Below are 11,393 nucleotides of genomic sequence, written 5' to 3'. Positions count from 1 at the left end.
CCTGTAGTTAACCCTTTTCGGTATGCATCATGTATCTAATAACGTATTCAAGTACTAAATTAAATAAGATTGGTGCTAGAGAATTCAAGCATTGGTTGTGACCTTGCTGTTGAAGGGTGTCTGTGGACAACCCTCACTCTACAACATCCAGAGTAGTTGTGTCCAGTTGGAACAATTAAAGGCAGCGGTTGAGCAAAAGCGTCTAGCATTGGCTAATTGCAATGACATTTTGTCCTCACGTGTCTTTGCAGACCCGGCAGAAATTATGGGAGTTTGGCTGGGATGTGATCCACCACCCACCCTATTCACCAGACCTTATCCCAACAGATTTTAACTTATTTCGGACTCTTCAAAACTCTCTTAACGGGAAACACTTTAATTCGCTCGAGGCCTGCAAAACACACAATGAGGAGTTCATTGTGCAAAAATCTGAAAAAATCTGGGAGGATGGAAATAAAAAATTACCTGAAAGATGGCAATATGTAATAGATCATAATTGGTCATATATGATTGAGTAAAAATATTTACAAAAATCTGAAGTTTTTATTGAAATCGCCAATAAAAACGCTACGAACTTATTTTGCAATCAAATATCCCATATTCCTACCTATATCTTCGCGATCCTCATCATATAATGGTTCTAATCTATTTTTCATTGAATTGATTGGATTTTTAATTTCTCTAGATTGTGTATATATATAAACATTATTAAGAGAAGTAAAAAGTAAGATTATTACAGATAATCATAATATAAAATATAAAATAGCTCTTTTAATATGTACAAGGATTAATTTTATCTAAAGTTGGTTAGTGAATATTGTGTGATGCGCACTCCAGATTTTTTTCTTTTAGGTATAATAATTAGAAGTACTTGACAGGGCAATATGGATGATACCAGTCTAATAATTATTGTACAAGTAATTGCGTTGTGTGCACTCAATTAATCATTGTATACGTGGTCCCTGTCATAGAGATGGATACGACATTCGTTGTGGGGCCATAAGTCATGATAACTTTATATTTATGTTATGGCCACTTTGTAATGTGCGATATTGAACTGTATATTCCTGATACGTCGGCTGTCGATTGTGATATAGCATGCTAACTTTGAACATTAGCGTCGGAATGTTAATACCTTGGTTTTCTACTGTATACGGCTTAGAAACACGTTCTATAATTTATTTTCATAGATGTTATGTTCATGTTATATCTGCATTAATATAGAAAATTCTTTTCAATAAATTCTTTTTTTATGTTCATTAGTAAGTATTTTAATGGTGGAAATATTGGTTACCGTAGATATCAATTAAGTATCCTCCAAATCTCCCAAGGAGATGGGGGAGAGAAGAGTAGGTAAGAAGTCAAGAACCAAAACTTACAGATAAGTATAAAGTTATTTTTAAAGTGGGCCGACATTTTGGTTTTAGGATTCCATTAGGACTAAGAAAAAAAAAATCAAAATAGTAGTTGCATAAAAAAAAAACCACAAAGAATAATTAAAGATATAGTTGGACATTAGAGAATATGAAATAATTTAATAATTATTAAATAATAAATAAAAAGTCAGACAATAGAGTACGAGGAATGGAAGGATTGTATTACATCACAATAAATCTATATCATAGAACCCGTAATTGCGACATTTTCATACAGTAGCTAGACCCAAAATACTCTATGCATCGGAAACACTTAAACTAAATAGAATTGGGGATCTGGAAAAATTGGAAAGAAGTTAAAGGAGAATCTTGAGGAAGATTTTCGGGCCTAAAACAACAATGATTTTGAATTTAAAATGAGGCTCAATGAAGAACTATATTTAAAAATTGAAATCGTGACAGATGTTATGAAGAATCGAAGACTACAGTTTCATGGACATATTCATAGAATGGATAAGGATAGATAAGCAAATCAGCTCTTTGGCCTATTAAGAAATTACAAATCCAAACACACTTGGTTTCGAGAAGTGGAAAATGACACTATTTCGAAAAACTATGTAAGAAGCAGATTTTCGGGAAAGGATAAAATAAAAACGTGGAAGGAAACGGAGTCAGGGAAAGGAGCGGCACTCTTAAAGGATGAAGGTGTGGGTCCAAAGGAACCATGACCAAAGTTGATTAATCCTACCTTCTATAAGAATTATTCGAAAAAAATAGAATAGTATGAAAATATGTATTTTGAGAATCATCTATTGTAAAAATTATTTTTTTAAAACAAAAAATGTAACATGTTAGATCACTATAAACCATTTTATAAAATAAAAACCGGAAACAATGTATTTTTTATTTTATTTTTATATTTTTGTTGGCGCCAAATCCGGTGGATGGTCAAACACTTCCCATCCAATAACCATCCGAGAGTGCCCGGGTACGATTGGCCGTGCGTTGTCGTGAAAAACTACACATTGGTGCTAACTTTTCCCCAACGCTTATTTTATATAGGGCGCCGCAACTTTCATAGTGTTTCACAATACCTTTCTGAGATGAATGTTGCTCCACGTTCCAGAAAATCAACGAGAAGCACTCCCTTGGAGTCCCAAAACACAGCAGCCATGACCTTTCTTGCTGGCAGGATTTGCAAACAGTTTCGTGGTTTCTGGATGTGAACGCCCATTCTATCGACTGCTGTTTTCTTTCACAGTTGACATGCTTCACCCAATCACCCAAGTCTCGTCCTTACGATCGTATTTACGATTTGATCCAGAACTGCTTTACCATTTGTGCTATATTCTTGGAGAAAGTTCAGTGCTGAAGCCAGTCTCTGTTTCTAATGGTCTTCCGTCAGGATTTTCGGAACTCCCCTGCTCGTAAACATCAATTGGGCAGTTGTTTCGAGCTATCAAAAACCGAATCACAGACCGCACTTCACAAGTGGATTTTCTATTGCAGGGCACATTTTGACAACTCACAGAGATCAAAGTGAGGAACGCACGGCCCTCATGCTACAAAAGCTGGATGCGTACTGAATGTATGAACATTCAGACATCTCATCCATCATCACGATAGGCCAAAATATCAATTAGTTTCTGAAAAGCTCTCGTACATTCTCATCTACACAAGTTATATTTATGTATTTATCTCTGGAAAGAAAATAGCGTTAAGCCAACGGGTAAAAGTCCGAGACATAGTTGGGAGGATTGTATTCAAGCTGAAGTAAAAAAAAAAATTAACAATAATTGATATTTTTTGGAAAATATCATTGGCCATAAATATAGGTAGTACTTTAAGCCTTTTATTATCATTTTTATTTTATGCTTCAATTGATTTTTTTTTTTTTTCCAAACGGTTTGTCAAAAACAATTAATATATATTTTATCAGATGTGGTAGCATTGGCTACTATAAAATCAAGAACTCCCTTGTAGTGATTTAACACTTGTTGATATTATTAAATTAGTTTGGTAATGCCTAAGGCTGACCGTGACCACAAAAAGGTAGCCTACTGCCTTTCACATGGTTCCAGTGGTCCCGTTTAGTTTTATCAAAAGACTTTGACAACCCGTATGTTGCAATCTCTGCAATTCAACTAATAAATTATGTTTTATTTAGTGCTGACAGATAATCATTATATTATTAATTGGTTGAAACCGGTTGGTTTCAAAAAAAACATTGGTTGAAAAAAAACTGATTTGTTTAGTCAGTAATGACAACTTTTTTAAATAGAAAAATATTAAGTTTAAAAGTTTTATAACAGAAGTAGGTATGGTCTATGTAATGTTTTTGAAGGCCAATGGGTTAATTTTATATCTATTTTTAAAAAATTTTATACGTTATTTTTGAAGCAGTTTATTAAATATGTTATTAATTTAATTAATAAAGGAAAAATCATAAAATGATTAAAATAAATACAATATCAGGCATTTCAGGTAGTAATTAGATTAAATTTTTGGTTATAATTTAAAAACAATTTTAAAGAAGTAAATCTTCCACTGATATATTTGAAAACAAGCGCTGCCGTCCCATCCATCTGTTTCGATAGCATCTGATGATTGCCTTCTCCGGACCTGTCGTAACTCAGCCGTTCCAATATTCCTTGGTGCGAAAATCCTAGTAAATTGAAAAATTTTATAGGCTAGTATTTTATGGCTGTATAAGCTGTGTTATAGGGATTGCATAAGTCTTCGTAAAATGATTGAAAATATGTGAAGCAGGTAGTCGGGGGTGAGTCCAATGGGGTAGCGATGAGTGGTAGCTCAACTAAAATAAAACTTATTTTCTGTTATTGGAATGAAAATAAGTTTATGATCGGCCACGTGGCAGTCAACTTCGATGAAGGCCTGGAATTTAGAACGGAACGTTGGCACAATTAATATGAAATAAAGTTAACTTGTTTGTGTTGGTGTTATTTAATAAGTTTGCTATTTTATAAGTAAATGATTTTATTTTTTATTTTATCCTTTACTGCTGTGTAAGTGGATGTTCTTATAGTTCCTTGGTTTGTAAAAATGGAAGTTGACATATTTTGCTTTTTTTGTTAATTATCTTATCTTTTTTTCTATTTATTACTATGAGAAATTAGATTTTGATTTAGAATTATTTAATTTTTAATTCTCTGTTTATTTACTTATTTTTTTATACTTTCTTTCTACTCTAAGACCCTAAAGCCTAATTTTTATTGTCAATTTCATTATTCTTAAGGAATTCATAATAAATTAATAATACGATTATTAATACTTACTAATACGATACTTTCCATGCCACCAACCATCTTCATTTCGTCTGAATTTACGGTAGAACTGAAACTACGGTACTCCTTTATTCTAATAGATTATAATTTTTTTTAATTGATTGCAATTTACAACTATACAAAAATATAATAAGTAAATATATGCAATGTTTCAAAAACTTGAGAATTTTGGGAAGGAACCACCCTATGGAGGTACTTCAAATATTAATTTAAATTAGTAGGTCCCGTGGCCATCTTCTTTTCTGACGCCTTGGAGGATTATCAGAGATTGTTAAGGAAGAGAAGATTAAGAACTAATGGGTTAGGATGGGTAAGGAGTTTGGAATGAAAAGATGCATGTCTATGTCAGGCAAAATCTGCTACGAAAGAGATGTTAAGGTCTTTGTGGATGAGTTTATTTGTGGCGTAAAAAGAAGCATCAAGGATTTTACGGAGGATTGAATACGGTTTGATAGTGTGGTAAAGCCCCAGAGCTCAATTCCATATGTTCACTAATCAAAATTAGTCTAATTATCATAGTATATAATAATTTTTTGGAGTGAATGGGACGTTTAGAGCGTTAGTCAAGTTGGTGTTGTAGTAATCGAAATCTACAAGCAGTTTCTTGTCGTTTCGGTCTTGTATGGGGATTCCAAGTCTCTTGTCAAGATGGAGTCCTAAGTAGCGAATCTGTTCAACAAGCGTTAGTGGAATATTTAATATAAAATAAAACCATAATGTAGGACAGGAGGGAAAATGTTTACGACGGAGAGTAAAGGTGATCTGGTGTGCTTTGTTAGGATTTATTTTGATTCTCCAGGTTTCTTCAATGGATATTATGTGTCTCTGGAGAGTTTGTGATATATTAGTAGCGTCATTGTTTACAGACAGTACACGTGTTTCATCAGCGTATGTTATTAGGACTGTGTAGGACAGGGTGGGATATCCCAATATCAGCTGTATAAACATAGAGATAGCATAGAGAATGGAACCTAAGATACTACCATGAGGAACACCGGCGGACTGTGAAAAGAGAGATGAGTAGGCTAGGCTATGATTTAATTTAAAGGTTTTATCAGAGAGGTAGAAGCCGATTAAAAGAAAATAAGTAGAGGGAAGGAATTTAAGAAGTTTATAGAACAGTCCTGGATGCCAGACTCGATTAAAAGCTTGTTTAACATCGAGAAAGACTTCCGTGCAGTACATTCCGCGCTCCAATGTGGAAGATATGACATCAACCACTCGATGACACTGTTCTATGGTAGAATGGGATGTTCTAAATCCAAACTGTTGTTTTAAAATAACATGAAACACGGATTGGATAGAGACGTTTTAATAACAGTTTTTCTAGGATTTTGCCCATAATGGGCAGGAGGAAAATACGACGATAGGAATATTCATAGACTATATAGACATTTTCCAAGGGTCGGGGAAATAAGTGGATCGGAGGGTAGTATTAGAGATATAGGTAAGGAATAGGATAGCTTTACGAGGGAGCTGTTTCAAAATATGGGCTGTGATAAGATCATGGCAAGGAGCTTTTTTGGAAGTTAATTTGTGGATGATGTTTATTATTTATACATATTCTTCTCTTGCAGCTTTGTCAGCCACCTCATTTCCTGTAATACCAACATGCCCGGGAGCCCAGATAAAGTAGACTGATTTATCTATTTGTTTTAGCATTGTTAAGTAATCATAAATTCGCTGAACAAGAGGGTGAACTGGATACATTATATCTAGTCATAGAAGAGCGCTAATGGAATCCGATATTATTACTATATTGTCATTTGGTATATTTGTCATGCAAAAGTTTGAGCGGATGCTATGGCATTTAGTTCGGCGGTATATATATTAGAGAGATGATGCAGTTTCCTCTTATGGATTGTGTTTTGTCTCACAAAGGCAGATCCTGTTGCGTTATCTGACTTGGAGCTATCTGTATACAGCGGTATGTTCTGGTAGAGTTTGTAGCAGTTCTCGGAACTTTTCTTGATATTTTGACGTTGTTGTATTTTGTTTGCGGTATTTGGATAGTTAGAGATTTACATTTGGGCATTGGTAGGTCCAGAAGGGCGTGTTATTTTGTGGTATGTTGATGGATATTGCTTTTAATTCTGTGACAGTGGCCGATAATCGTTCAGCGAGAGGTAGTGTTGTATTTATCTTCTGTCGGAACTGTCTAGACAATTTAGGATTGAAAATGTACTTATAAGTTGGATGCGAGGGTTGGAGGTATAGCCGGGAAAAATAATTTGTAGCTAATAGTTGTCGTCTAAATAGTAGGGGTGATATTCCAGATTAACCACATAAACTAAATGCACCTGTGGCAATGCGGATTCCGTAACTAACGAGTTTATTCTGGGTCTACTACTTGCTATTATATTAGCTAGATCTAAAAAATATAAAACATTAAGATTATTCAGAATAATTATAATTAGAATATTAAAAAAAAGTATGGTTTCATGATTAGTACTAAAATTTTAAGAAATGTTTTCGGATGAAATTTTTTTCGTATTTTGGCTATTCGCAGCTCCACATATGCACAAATAAGATTGAACGGATATATATTTATTTGTAAAGACACGATGGAATATTTAAGTTTTTCAGAGATGAAGGATTTTTCTTATTGAAAAATTTGGGAGAGGTATCTATTAAAGCGTCTGTTTCAAATTGAATTCCGAAATCAAATAAATTCAATTAGTCTTGGCACCAGCAGTGAATTGTGTTCCAATAAATCTGAAAATAGAAACAAATTCAGTTTATACACAGTAAATTAAAAAAATTAGTTCACCTACATATGTTTATAAAATCATATTTCGACAATAGATTGAGATAGGAAGGTGAAGTAGGTGGTACTGAACTACAGTTTTTGTTAACTAAACACGCCTTAATTACTGATATTTCTTTTGGGAACACCATACCATCATACCTGTATATGTGACTATGTATGGTGGTACAGTATTTCTGAATTTCTGATTCATTTGCAAAACAGTGTTTTCTTTTGTGCTCTAATAAACTCTTTTGGTAAATGGGAATATATTGGCTCGAACAGGATACAAAGGAGGTTTAGATTTTGGGAAGCACGTTGGAGGCATATTCGCAATATCATTTTATTTGTTGCAAGGAGGGCTCTCAACTCCACCTTTACCAGAGCCGCAATAAAGCCTCTGCCACGTCAACAACTCATTTCAACTAATGCCTGTTTTCTCTATAAACCACTCGAAAGTGGGATCTTCTATGATACTTACTTTGTTGCCATTAGGTAGAAAAGAAATATGTACACTAACGTTGGAGATTTATTTTCCAGGTTCTCTAATGATTCAAATTGCATAAATTTGGAACGGGTTGCAGAAATAAAATTGCTTGAATCTTAAAGCAGTACCACAATTGTAAAATATATTATTGTTTTATATTTATTTGTTTGTTATTTATTAAAGTTGTGAGACTGTTTTACTCAACACATTTCCTAAACGGAGTGACACACTTATGAAACAAGGTAATGATAAAACATTAAACAATTAATTAATATAAGGTATACACACACAAACAAATTGTTATACGCTGGGATATTATAGTGGGAAAGAGTCTATGGTGTGAGACAATTGTTGATTTTCTAACATTTTTAAGTTCTTTTTCAGCTCATTTAATTATGCAAAGGGATTTTCCCCTGAAATTTTCAGTGAGTTATACTTTTTTTTTTAATGAAATTAATATTTAGATTTGAAATTTTAAGGCAATACTATTTTGATCCGACTCTTACTCTTTCATGCCGTTTTTCAATTTCAGGGGCTTTTAAAATATAGCTCGAATTAATCTTAAAATTTCCTTTTCCCGTATTAAGCTAATATTTCGAAAGTGATGTAGGACTGCCCTTGCTCGGGGTCTTAGCGGGCGGGTCCGGCGGGGGAGGATTGTCTTGGGATTGAATAAAATGCTTGTAAGTGTAAATCGGTAAACATAAAAAATAATTGCTTATAGTTTCCACAAAAAAAGTCCTGTCAATAATATATTTTTTTTTCAAAATCTAAATATATTCTTTTACAATAAAATGTCACTCTGACGCCAAACAGATCGTTTACTGAATTTAATCACAGTTGCCTGAAAAATGACGGTGTGTATTTAATTAAAACATTTGACCTTGTTTCAAGGCCCATTCATCAAGGATTGTTCAGCAAAATTAAATTTTAATAAAATGAAGCATTCCGGGTTATGTTTCCTCCTTCTATTTTTAACACTGATTATATATATAAATCAGAAATAATTCATTTTAGTGTAAATTTTAATCAGACACATTTCAAATCCTAGTGCGGTTTGTGCAAAAATTATAATATTTACGCTTATTGGAATGAAAATTAAAGATCAAAATATTCAATTTTGCATGAGTTGCAGTTTTTCTCTATTAATACAACGACACCCAGTTTTACATTTCATAAATACACACAATACAAATACAACAATGTTGACAAATTTGAAGATCGTAACTGTACGAAATCAATACAACGTTTAGGGATTTTAAAAATAATTATTATATCTACCATCTTTAAGTATCTTGTTTAAATTAATGAAGTAAAATTGAAGTGATACATTTTATCATTTAATAATTAATGATTTTCATAGAACAGTTTAATATTTTAAAAAATATTGCATGGAACTAATGGTAAATAAGCTTCATTTAAAGATCAAGCTTCATCTAAATACCAAGTATTAGTAAATAACATGAATTTGTGTTAAAAAAATAAAAAACGATTAATTGTGATGTATTATGTAAAAAAACATGAAAAAAAAAACGATTTTGAAAATCAAGCACCAACTCCACGTCATTTATTTGAATGAATGATTGCTTCCGAATCCCATCAGATGTCTTGACAAATACCTGGTAATTAGGGTCTATTAATCACTGCAATAAATCGCCACGTTAACAGTATTAACTGTTTGCCAATGTTCAACCTCTGAAAAACCAATATTTTTTTTGCATTTTTTAAATATTGCAATATCTCTTGATACAAATACTTTCAGATTTACTTTTGTGATAAAATAAAATATTTAATCAACATTAAAAAATCCTTCCTATATATAAATATATAGTAGTTACAGATAGCTTAATGATAATCGTAACGTAAACATACATACATGAGGAGAAGATGGGTAGGGGTACGTTTAGTGAAGAACAAAAATATCCAAACGTGCCAACGTTTCGTTCAGAATTTCAAGCGTTCAACAAAATGAAAGCTTTCAACAAAAAAAGAATATAACAACCATAATGAATACAAGAATATACAGAATGACTTGAAAATAAACATAACTAACCATATGTATCTATTCAAATAGTGTTGAAAGACATCAATAGTGTTTAGTATTATAAGAAGATAAAGGCTTTATTAGAAAAGTATTATTACAATTTAGTAAAAGAAAAGAACAAATAATAAAATACATATGAAAATCTAGTTACATACATAGTAAATATATATACAAAATAAAAATTATTTAAAATAAAGTGATGAAAAATGTTGGAAATAAAACGCATATGTAGGTAATTAAATATGTAAGTAAAATGTCAGGATTAAATATACAAAATATAACGTCTTATAATTCCTAAGAAATAAAGATAATATGAATATTTTAACATAACAATTTAAGATTAAGGTTACAAAAAGAATGAAAGTTTGTAAAGTGTGTAAGATATGTAAGTAAAATCCTACAATGAAAGAAATAAAACATAAAGATATATTAGATAAAAGGAGTAATTAGTTAATACGACTATAATTACATGTAGTGAGCATTTAGTAACCGATGCCTATTTTTTTTTCTCATCAGAAGTATAAAATCTAGATGCAGTTATGAATTAAAGAGTTTAGTTTCAATCTATCAGCAAAAAGTTAACAAGAGGAACAAAAAAAACAAATGATCATATAGTGTTTGACTACTATAACCCCTTGATTTTGAATCAACTGTTGTAATGTATAAGACGCTTTTAAGTAGCACGGCTGCATGAAAATTATGTCTATCGGGGACTTTTGGAATAAAGTTAAATGAAGGTATTTGTATAAAACATATTTAAGTTATGGCTAAGAATATTCACAAAATAAAAGAACACTTGATTCATGATCAAGTTCCATCACCACACCACTTGAAAACATTCCCTATAAATTTGTTCTGTTTTGTCTAAAACTAGAATTTTTTTTGTTCTTAGTTCATTATAAAGGTTCATTATTGGAAGTAATTAACTAAAAACGAACCAGCATATAGGATTGGAAGGTTTGCCGAGATCGTTGCTTACAGAAGCACTCATGATGACCTAAGCCGGTAAACGAGAACTAATGAAGGTGAACTGGATATAATGAAGCACCTGTTGCCTAGGATCGGGTTCAGCCTGCCCCCTCCTAGGGCCTTTGTTTCCCGTAGTTCTATTAGTTGCTCATGCCCTAATTAAATGTAGGGACGACAAAACTTTGGATAATAAACATTAGAAATTCATAAACTGCTCGAAAAAATTTCAATGAACAACATCATCAATCATATTTATTATTTTTTTTAGTAGCTTTGATATTATTTCTTGAAATTATTAAATTACATAAAATGGAATACATTCTATTTAATCTAATTTTTATTTCAGATTTCAAATTCATCAATTGTATTATTTAATTACTTCGATTTCACATGTTCTAGTTTTTCTTTCAAATGAGTGTTTGACTGATGTGTTTTATTTATTTTTCAGATAACTTTGAGTGACAGA

At 32.1% G+C, this 11,393-nt stretch overlaps 1 protein-coding gene across 2 annotated transcripts in view; it reads left to right on the top strand.

The window, feature by feature from the left end:
* The window catches only part of SPR (Sex peptide receptor), a gene marked incomplete in the record, with an annotated part of 538,241 nt that overhangs the window by 221,025 nt on the left and 305,823 nt on the right, over positions 1–11,393 (top strand). For both annotated transcript variants that reach the window (XM_067045511.1, XM_067045510.1), the window contains 1 exon segment: positions 11,376–11,393.

The sequence above is a fragment of the Halyomorpha halys genome, unplaced genomic scaffold, assembly GCF_000696795.3.
Source record: "Halyomorpha halys isolate HHAL.00 unplaced genomic scaffold, Hhal_1.1 Scaffold48.1, whole genome shotgun sequence".
Taxonomy (NCBI): Eukaryota; Metazoa; Arthropoda; class Insecta; order Hemiptera; family Pentatomidae; genus Halyomorpha; species Halyomorpha halys.
This window is presented reverse-complemented; position numbering and strand designations above follow the sequence as displayed.